Here is a 10,887-nt window from a genome sequence, read left to right as displayed (position 1 = left end):
CAATTTATATTTCAGGTATTTCTGGTTTGAAAGGGAAGAGTCTGAGATAATTGTAGAGCACACACCACTTTATTCTGCAATTTGTGATTTACTCTGATATTTTGTGATGTATTGATACACTTTGATCTATCTAGGTTTTATGATGATGTTTTGGATTACGGTTTTATTAATTTAAAATTGAAAATTTTGGTCTTATTCTTGGGACGTTGCATACTATGTCATATCCACGAGATTTGAAAGGACTATAGGGAAACTTATCTCACAATTTGAAATAAAAATTATATTTGGTCAACCGTGGTGTCCATGATATTCATTTTCCTAAACGGTGTTTTGAATCATTCTACGGCCATCACATTTGAGCAGGTTGGGCGTTAATTTAGGATGGTTGTGCCACTAGGGAAGAATGACAATCCTTTAGATGGAAAAGTAGTACATGTGGATTCCAAGTTGATAAAACATACAAGAAAACAACTTGACGTTTTACAAAGCTTAATTGGCAGGAAGCCATAAGAACCTTAGGTCACTCAACTAACATATCACCTCAAGCATCTATAGAGGAAGAACCGGACACATGTGTAGTAAAACTAGAAGAGAGACATTGGTATGTTGGTGTAGACCATAAATCAAACATCGGATAAGATTTTCTTTGTATCCTAACAATTTTTTTAATTGTTCTTCGTATCTTACACACTACAAACTAACTACGAAAATTTGAACAGTAAGACATGCATAACACAATCGGTTGATATAAACAAGAATAGGAGAGATTGTTAATTATCACACAATTGGTTAATAGAAATAAAACATAAGAGAGCCTATTTGATACATATGATGAATGGTGCACTTACATTTATATAAAGCAACAATGTTATTCACTAGACTATAGATAAATATATACATGTGTATACACACATGCATACATACATACATACAAACATAGATGTATATAAACACACATAAGTATAATAATAGTTGTAATGATGGTAACAGCACTTGACGATGGGTTTTGGAGAATCAGATGAGACTGTCTACCATGTTGTTTCTGACTTCAAGACCGATGTTAGATGCCCTGCTTGATGACTGGGTCTGGATGATGGAATCGACACCATGTGAGGAAGATGTACGAGATAAAACATAAGAGACGATCGGCATCTTTGATGGGAGAAGAGGCAGGGAAGCTTCGTATTTCAGTACATGAATAGCTTGTCTCATTGTTGGGCGAAGGTAAGGGTCAGGGTGCACACACCATAGCCCAACGATCATCAAACGCTTTATATCTTCTTCCTCGTAATCTAAGCCTAGCCGCGGATCCACTGCTTGTAGTAGAGTTCCAGACCCAGTCCCATACAGTTCCCACACCCATTCTACTAATTTTCCTTGCCTTTCTTCAATGGGTTTTCTCCCACAGGCTATTTCCAATGCAACGACTCCGAAGCTAAACACATCCGATTCTCTACTTGCCTTGCCGGTTGCTGCACATTCAGGAGCCATGTAACCCAAAGTTCCAGCCAACATGGTCGTCTGCGAGCCTTTCTCGTGGTCAACCAATTTTGCTAACCCAAAATCACCAAGTTTTGCGTTGAAATTTGCGTCCAACATCACGTTGCTTGATTTGATATCTCTATGCAAAACACATTGTTCCCATTCTTCATGTAGATAAAGCAAAGCAGAAGCCAGGCCACGGGCTATTTTGTACCTTGTGCCCCATGATAACAAGCTCTTTCCCTTGAAGAGATGTAAATCTAAGCTTCCCTTTTGCATAAACTCATAAACAAGCATGAGTTCTCCATTGTCATGGCACCAACCAATGAGTTTCACCAGATTTCTGTGCCTCAGTCGGCTAATGATGTTTACTTCTGATGCAAACTCCTTGATCCCCTGTTTGGAACTCTTTGACACCCTTTTGACTGCAATATACGTGCTTGAATCTTCCAGAAAACCTTTGTAAACCTCTCCGAAGCCTCCCTCTCCTAGCTTCTCATTCCCTGCAAACGCACCAGTCGACCGAGATAATTCGTGGTAAGAGAAACTTCTAGGCCCAGTGCTGCCTATTTCCAATTCATTGTTCATCACCACACCAGATCCGACTTCCACCACTTCATCTTCCTTGCTTTTTCTCTTCCTCCAGCATATAATTGCAATCATAGCCAACAAAGCCACTACAACACATGCTCCAACTATCAATCCCACCAAATATCCATCTGTCCCCTTCTTACCCTTCACGCTTTCATCAACTCCTAAAACAGAACTTTTAAAAGACCAAGATTTTACAGTGTTTTTCTCAAACAAGGTCCCCGTTGCTGCTGAGAACCCAAAAATAACCCATTCTGGCAACACATCCCTTAGATCAATAGTGTAATTAAGTCCATCCTGCCATACAAGCGTATTATTTCGAAAATCGGTGAAAGAAACCTTCATAAACTTAGAAGCCGATTCATAGTCAATCCGAGCAGAACACTCTCTTCCAGATGTTATGTTGCTCCACCATTTCACAAACCTAGCAGACGTAAGAGAGTTGATGTTGATGCCTACATGATCAGAGGTGGTTCGATCGAAACTCGGGTTAGAATAAGTATCAAACTCTACCGCAACAAATGGATGTATCATTACATTGTTTTCAGAATCGATTGGAAGCCCCATGGCTCCACCACTATTAATAAAAGAATTATTCTTTGCAAGGAAGAATGTGAGGCCATCAGCATAAGTTTTTTTGGATTTTGAATCAATGACAAATGAGAAATTGGTGGAGAAGCTGGCTAGCTCTGTGGAGGTCTTGTCCCAAAGGTGAAACGGTCTGAAGTATGTTGCTCTGCCTTGTCTCCTGTTCTCTAGCATACGGTCGTCTTCAGGGGTCACCTGGATTCCCACATCAGAGAGATATGCTCCACCACCTTCTGTTATTATCTCCTTGGAATCTGCATTAATGTTTGGAAAACTGAAATTAAGTGACAGTGTGTGTGGGAGGATTAACACAAGAAGCAAGCATGTTAAGATGGACATGACTACAGAAACTTGCTAAAAAGTTATGATAGGTTAGTGGTTATTCTTCACAATTAGCATCAATATATAAGGCAGGAACCCACGTCAACTCATCCATGCATCCAACAAGAAAATTGATTCTTATCATCTGTATGTGGACACCATTGTGATAGGCTTTACGAAGCTTTGAGTCAACTGGCGTATCAAAACTGATACCAAGGTTCCATTCAGTCATCTTGTCTTACTCATAAGAAAAGCGTTAACTTTTTCATCGTATTTTCACATTATTATGTGTTTTATTCAGCAACATGGTGGCACGCATAATTTTTTATGAAGACCTATATGTAGAGCCTTTAATTATTCTACGAAAAATATGCATTTGTGTAAATATTGAGAAATCTCATGTTTCCTTATTCCACACGTTAGTTATTTTTCTCGACATATTCCACACGTTATTTTTGGACAGAATGTTATTCTCCTTACATCTCAACCACTTAAACAAGTCTAGGTTAAAAGAGAAAATGACTTATGAGCCATAATAAATTATTGATTTTGTTCCTATTTAGTTGCTTTTCTTTTTATGCACATCATATAGTGTCTAACTTGTTGAACCTATTCACGTATTATCCATGTGACCCGCGACCATAGGTAAAAGGGTAATATATGAAAAGTCCAACAAGTTGAATGGTACATAGTTTACAAAAAAAACGACTAAATGTGAACAAAGAAAGATCCTCTCCCACCACCTCATCTACAACCTCTGCCTCCGCCCCCGCTACCATCACTGCCTCCCTCACCACCTCTACCATTGCCTCCATCTCCACCACCTCTAACCTCCATCACTACCTCTACCTTCTCCACCACCACCACCTCCATCACAACCAACACCTCCATTACCACCAACACCTTTGTGGTCACCTCCACTGGAGTTGGTGGTTTTGCTGGAAGCGGTCATGGAGATAGAGGAGGTGGTTGTGGTGTATGCAGCAGTGGAGGTGGTTGTGGCGGAGACGGTAGCAGAGGTGGATGAGGTAGTGGCAATGGTGGAGATGAAGGTGGTAGTTCTCGTAAAGGTGGTGGTGTTGATGGTGGAGGTGGTGGTGGCGAAGGAAAAGGTGGTGGTGGCAGAGGCGGCGGAGGTGACGGATGTGCATGTGATAGTGGTCGTGGAGGTGGAGATGGAGGTGGTAGTGGAGGAGGAGGTGGTGGTGGTGGTGGCGTGGGTAGAGGTGGTGGTGGTCGTAACGGTGGTAGCAGTGACGAAGGCGGTGGTGATGGCAATAGAGGCGAGGAAGACGTTTGTGTTGGTGGAGTGTAACACCCGTTTTTATGTACGATTTAATTTCGAATTTTAAAATTTTCATTTTTGGGTGCCCACAGGGTGGTGGGGCTTCACCACGGCATGGCGGTACTTGCTTTGATCGTAGGGTTTTAATGACTGCCACGACGTGGCCATGTATTGCCAAGGTGTGGCAACGTTTTTTGGAGGTAACCCTGATTCTTGGACTTTCTGCCCTATTAAAAGGACATTATGGTTAGGGTTTTGTGATCTTTCAATCTCTATCCCCCTCCCAAGCTTAGAAACACTAACCCTAGACTCCTTTGCATATTGTGAACTCATTTTGGTACTTCTTGTGATATTTGAAGGATAAGGAAGCGTTTTGGTGTAGTGGTTCACCATGCAAGCATCATCTTCATCTTCTAGCATATCTTTTGGACCTTCGTGAGTCTCCAAGACTAAATCTTTACATTGCGAAGTTGTTAGATATCTAGATTTGTCTCTTATTCTTCATTTTTTTGGTGGGTTGTGGTGGTAAGATGTTGTAAAGTTTGCAACTTTATAAATCTTTGGGACATTTGGCGTGTTGGAGGCCTTGAATCTGAAGTAAGAATGGGTTATGGTGTCATGCATGAAGTTTTGATCACAAAACCCTTATTTTGACGTAATATGAGTTTAAGACATTCATTAGACATGCATGTTTATAAAGCACAAAGTTTTTGTTACTATTAGTGCTAGGAACTTGTAACGTTCCAAAAATATTGACATTAAATTTTTATTTTTAAATTAATAAATCGTTAATACATATCATTTCCATAAAACCATGGTAATCAATATTTAGCAAAACATCATCGAATCAGAGTAAATCACAGAATGTAGAAACATGTGGTTTGCATTCTACAATCATATCGAGCCTTTCCCTTTTGAAACTAAAGTACCCTAAACATAAACTGAAAACCATAAACACAAATCTTAGTGAGTTCCCCAAGATACCACATAACACACATATCATATAATGGGCCCCGCCCACACTCGCATAATGCGCCCCGATCAATGAGATACGGGCTCTGTGCATACTCGAGTAACGGGCCCCACCTAATGAGATATGGGCCCCACCCACACTCGAATAACAATGAGATACGGGCCCCACCCAAATTCAAATAACGAGCCCCGCCCACTAAACATACATATACAAGCACATACAAGTGTCACACAGACAATAAGTATAATAACATAACCAGTCGATGGTCGGCCTTGGTGCCTTAGACCCATTAAATCCAGTAAGGAAAACTAAACTTGCACTGCTAAAACTCACAAACGATCCTTGGCTGCTGGCTGACAGATTCCCCGAACTGTCAATATCAAAACAACACCAAATCAACATTCGGGTCTCAAACCATGACCATAAATCCATCATTCGGGTAAATGACCAATTTACCCCTAATCTAGTTTGGACCACGACTTAGGACCAAACCTAATAATCTAAAAGAGCCAAATAACAATAAACCACACAAGGCCCAATTCATGGCCCAATTTTCCAAATTGGGCCCAAACCCATTGAAGGCCAATCCAACATAATTATCAGCCGAAAACCTGATGGCTCAACAGGGCCCAAGATAACTAAGCCCAAAAGACGGCCCACACTAAATCCCAACGTGCCAAACCTCTGTTGAAAGAGTACGCGGAGCATACTTATTTGTATGCTAAGCGTACATGCAATCTGGCTTGTACGCTGTGCGTACAGACTTGTACGCCTAACGTACTCCTCCATTAAGCCCATTATCGCCATTAAGCACTCAATGCATAAGATCAGGAGTCCAAACCATAGATCGACTTCTTTAAGAACGTCTAGACCCATAAAGTCATTGACTTGATGACTTTGCATGCCTTAAAAGAACCCAACATCAACATAAAGCATTAAACTTTCACCAAATGGACACCAACTCATACATGGGGGATTCCAAACCCTAAAGGAGGAAAATTTATGCATCTACAACAAAGAAAAACCAAGAGTGGCAACTCAAAGCTCCTGGAGTGGTATCAAGCCACTAGATCTCAACTTTTGGACCAAAATGAACCAAAACTCATACATGCTAGATCTAAGACATCAATGATCAAGTTCATAACTTTTTACCTCAAACAAGCTGGAAATGAAGCCCATAATCCAGATTCATAAGCTCATCCTTGATCTCCATCCTTGCACCAAACTCCATTTTCTTGGAAATGGATCAAACCCATCAAAAATGGATACCATGAACTCAAAATATCATCGTGAAGGCTAAAGGATGATTTTTAGGGTTTTATGGACTTAAAGGTTGGTAAACAGGCCAACCCTAAGGACTTTATGTGTTTATATAGGGTCCAATACCGAATATTAGGGTTTTCATAAATCCCTTCATACGCCTCACGTACTTCCTCGTAAGCCCAACATACGAGGCTTCAGATTCCTGATCAACTCACACACTACGCTCAATGTAATCCATACTACGCCTCGTGTACCCTTCTTCACAGCAGTATGCCCATGTACTCCCTAGGTACGCCCCACCTAATGGGTTTCCCTTCAAACCTTACACATTCCAAAGGTCATAACTTCTTTGTCATTTATCCGATTTCGATGGACCATATATCAATAAAAAGGTAACGATAAGCTCTATGCTTTAATAAACTCGTACCCACCTTACCATATCCCAAATGACAATCCATTTTCCATAGAAGCCCGAGCTGTCAAATAACTGAAATACCATTTAACTCCAAAACACAAACCGAATACCCAAATTATCCGGTATACATCATCCACCTGCAAAACGACCCTAAACCAACATCTCCAAGGATCCTAAGCCTGCTAATACCCAATCCTTGAACACCACTTAAATTAGATTTTGTCTTAGAAATTATTCGTTACGAATCCCAAAAAGATAAACAACCTGAGCAACATGGCCACAACCCCGAGCATACCATAACCTTCCCAAGGCAACCGAAACCAACCTTTGTAGGGCTCTCAAACCCGCACATGAAAAAATCCCTTCACCATCCGACAATAATCCATTGCGAATTAACCACAACTTGTAACATCCCAAAAATACAGGCCAAGAATTTCGTTTTAATTAAGTTATTAGATAAAACCATGAGTATAAAAACATTCATAATAATATCTCATATCAAAAACCAAGTGTCAATAATCAAAACGTAGTATCATAAAACCATATTAGAGAATAATCCCAAAGATCTCGTGTGCGGAAAACATGGTGTGATGCGCTGCGATCAAGCCGACTCCTTTCCATTGAAAATGAACTACCTGAAATCAAAACTGAAAACTATCAGCACAAAGCTTAGTGAGTTCCCCCATCATAACACATACCATACAAATCACATACTGTTGAGCATATCTGAGTGCCCGTCCTAATCTGTCAGGCATATATGGGTGCCCGGCTTACCCTGTCAGGCATATCTGGGTGCCCGACCTACCCTGTTGAGCATACCGGGGTGCTCAACCTACCCCACCGTCAGGCATAACTGGGTGTCCGACCTACCCTCCGATGTATCTCAACCGGTTATGGGGACTATTTCACCCCTACCACAACCACATAATAACACAACATAACATAAACATACTATGTAGCATAGTTGGGTACTAAACTACACCTTCGGCTTTATCGACTAGTAACCAGGGACTATTCCCCCTATTACCACTATCACATAACATCATATCATGCTAGCATATAAAACATATTAGATACTGGCTAACCAGACAATTATCACAAACATATCATATACTAGCTAACCAAAATTACAAGCTTAATACCCGCTTATGTGACATCGGCTCTGACCACCTGCTCTGAGGAAGTGCTTCTACGCCGGAGACGGATCTGTGAGGTCACAACAGACAAGCTCGTTAGTGCCGCCCCAGGGACTGTGCCCCGGTAGCGGGCTCTGACGGTCATGTTAGATCATTTAGTAGATCTGAGATGGTTTTCTTTATCTGGAGAGAACCATCTTGGTGCTGGTGGTGGTTTATGTGATGGGTTTTATACAAACAATCCTATGTGTGCCTGAAACCCTAATTTGGATCTATGTTCTCACTATTAGATACACAACACTATGAACATATGAATAAAACCCTAATGTAAGTTGCTATTTTCGAAATTCATATATAAGGTTAGATCACATACCTCTTGTTATTGTATAGTAATAACAACTTAAATCTTCAAACCCTTAGTCTTGAAAGCAAGCACCACAAGTGTAGTGCCTCTATTGGCTCACAAACACCACAAGAAATTGGAGAGGCTACAGAGAGAGAAGGGGAGAGGTAGAAATCAGATCTAGATACCCTATGGATCAAATGGATGATTTCTTATGCCTTAGGGTCTTTATATAGGGTTGAGATTAGGGTTTCAGTCCTTATCCTTATCTAGTTGCTTGCCCACCATGCAATCATAAGATAAGCCTTGAAAAGCCCTTATCTCTTGGACCTTGGACGATTTCAAGGATATCCTTATCCATGAATTCATTCATCCTTTAACAAGAATAATCATTGCCCTATTTTGCAACTATCACATAATTACAATTCAGCCCCTCTAGTTTAATTAATTACACTTGATCACAAAAGTAATTCCTAATTAGTTGTTGATCAATATTAATTAAACAAATATGATTTCTCCTTTAATATATTATTCTTATAGCATATTAATAAATCATAATAACCTATTTCTCTATTTATTTCTCCGGTCAAGTTGCTTTGGTGAAGGCAACCCAAAAGGACCAAGCACAACCGGGTCAAGTACTTACCAAATATGGTTACGGGCTTAGACACTAATCCAACAGTCTCCCACTTGGATAAGTCTAGTAACCAAAAATGTAACGTACAACTCGATTAGCAATCATAGCTCTCAAAGACGTTGTCGAACTCTGATCTCATCAGTAACCTGTCCTTTAGATAAGGGATTGTACAGTCCTCTATTTAGATATTGTGCGGATAATTTTATGGAACTAATTGTCCAACAGTTGGTTTCTCGATTTGAGATTCATTTGACATAGAGCTTAATTGAACACATCAATTCAGTCCTTACCGGGCCCGACACATGAGTCAAATAAAATCATCGAGCGACCGTGATATCGCTTTTACCCTCTTTGGATAAAAGTAACAGATAAACTTCGACTTATATGCATTTACTTATCCACTAATCAACTATACACAACAATGCATTTTATAACATCAATTTACTGATGCGGTTTCGCATTATCAATGCATAACTAATTAGTAAATAATAAACCATATATCTAGGTTTTAAGACCATATGATATTATCGTCTTGCGATCACTTTTGTCACATTCCATAAAGTGATTCCAGCAAGCACGAGTTTATTCCAATGCTCAAAACATGTTCATAAGCACTCATGAACGTTGCAACAAACCATTACCATATCTAATACCTTTTAGACAATCTACACACCAATTCATAACAATCTTCATTCATACCTACTTCCAACATATGAACGACTGTGGACCATTCGAATAATTCGATTATTCTTAATAACTCAATTATTCAGGAAGTCAAAACATGTAAAGTGAAACAATAGTTAAACAATTAACATAAGACAGTAGCTTTACTAATAAATAATACTCCTTTATTTAATCATCAAATGTCAATTACATTGATGTATTACATGTTTCTAAAACTATCTAATCTAAACTAATATCGTCTTTCAACCCAATGCTCCTAGCGTGCTGTAAATGCTTAACCCTACTCAGTCCCTTCGTAAGCGGATCTGTTGGGTTATCCTCCGATGATACCCTCTTTACTACGAGGTGTCCTTCTACTTGATGTCTAATAAAGTGATATTTTCTGTCGATATTCCGAGATCTACCTGTTGGATTAATGTCTAAGTCCATAACTATAATTGGTAAGACTTGACCCGACCCGACATGGTCCATTTGGGTTGCATGGCATCATGCACTCGGATAGACTATAATAAGAGAAATAAGACACTTATGGTTATTAATATATTATAAGTTCTAGTATATTAATAATAAGAGTAATAAGATTATTTAATTAGTATTGATCAAGAATTAATCTAGGATTAATTAAGTGTTCAAAAGAAGACTAATTAAATATATGGTTTGATTGTACAAATCATCCATACTTATATAGTGGGCTAATGCTCCATGGATTATCTAGTTGGGCTAAAACCCATATGATGCTCCATGGTGCTTTTGTACCCATGGATCATGGAAATGAAAGGCCATGTCAATTAGGGTTTACATGGTGTAACCCTAACTATATAAGCATCTTATTCTTGACCAAAATCGGCCACTAGAGAGAGTAAGAAAGGGCTAGCTGATTTTCATGAGTATAGAATTCTCTCAAGTTATTCCAAGTGTATTTGGTGTTGTGTGAACCATTTGAGGTGTCACACTTGGGGCACTAGGCACTCAAGCTTCATGAAGACTTTCTACATCAATGAGGTATGTAATCTATCTTGCTATAGTCATTGTTTTGTATGCTAGATTAGGATAATGCCTTGAATGTTCATATTTGCATGTATAATAGAGAAAACATAGATCCAAGGTATTTAGGGTTGCATGTACACTTAAGAGTGTTAGAATGCTCAAAACCCAATAGTGGTATCAGA

At 39.5% G+C, this 10,887-nt stretch overlaps 1 pseudogene; it reads right to left on the bottom strand.

Moving 5' to 3' along the window:
• Positions 1-829: 829 nt before the first annotated feature.
• LOC145018673 (L-type lectin-domain containing receptor kinase IX.1 pseudogene) lies at positions 830-3,020 on the bottom strand (annotated as a pseudogene).
• Positions 3,021-10,887: the final 7,867 nt, after the last annotated feature.

This window comes from Lactuca saligna, chromosome 9 (assembly GCF_052625555.1).
Source record: "Lactuca saligna cultivar CGN05327 chromosome 9, ASM5262555v1, whole genome shotgun sequence".
Lineage (NCBI taxonomy): Eukaryota > Viridiplantae > Streptophyta > Magnoliopsida > Asterales > Asteraceae > Lactuca > Lactuca saligna.
This window is presented reverse-complemented; position numbering and strand designations above follow the sequence as displayed.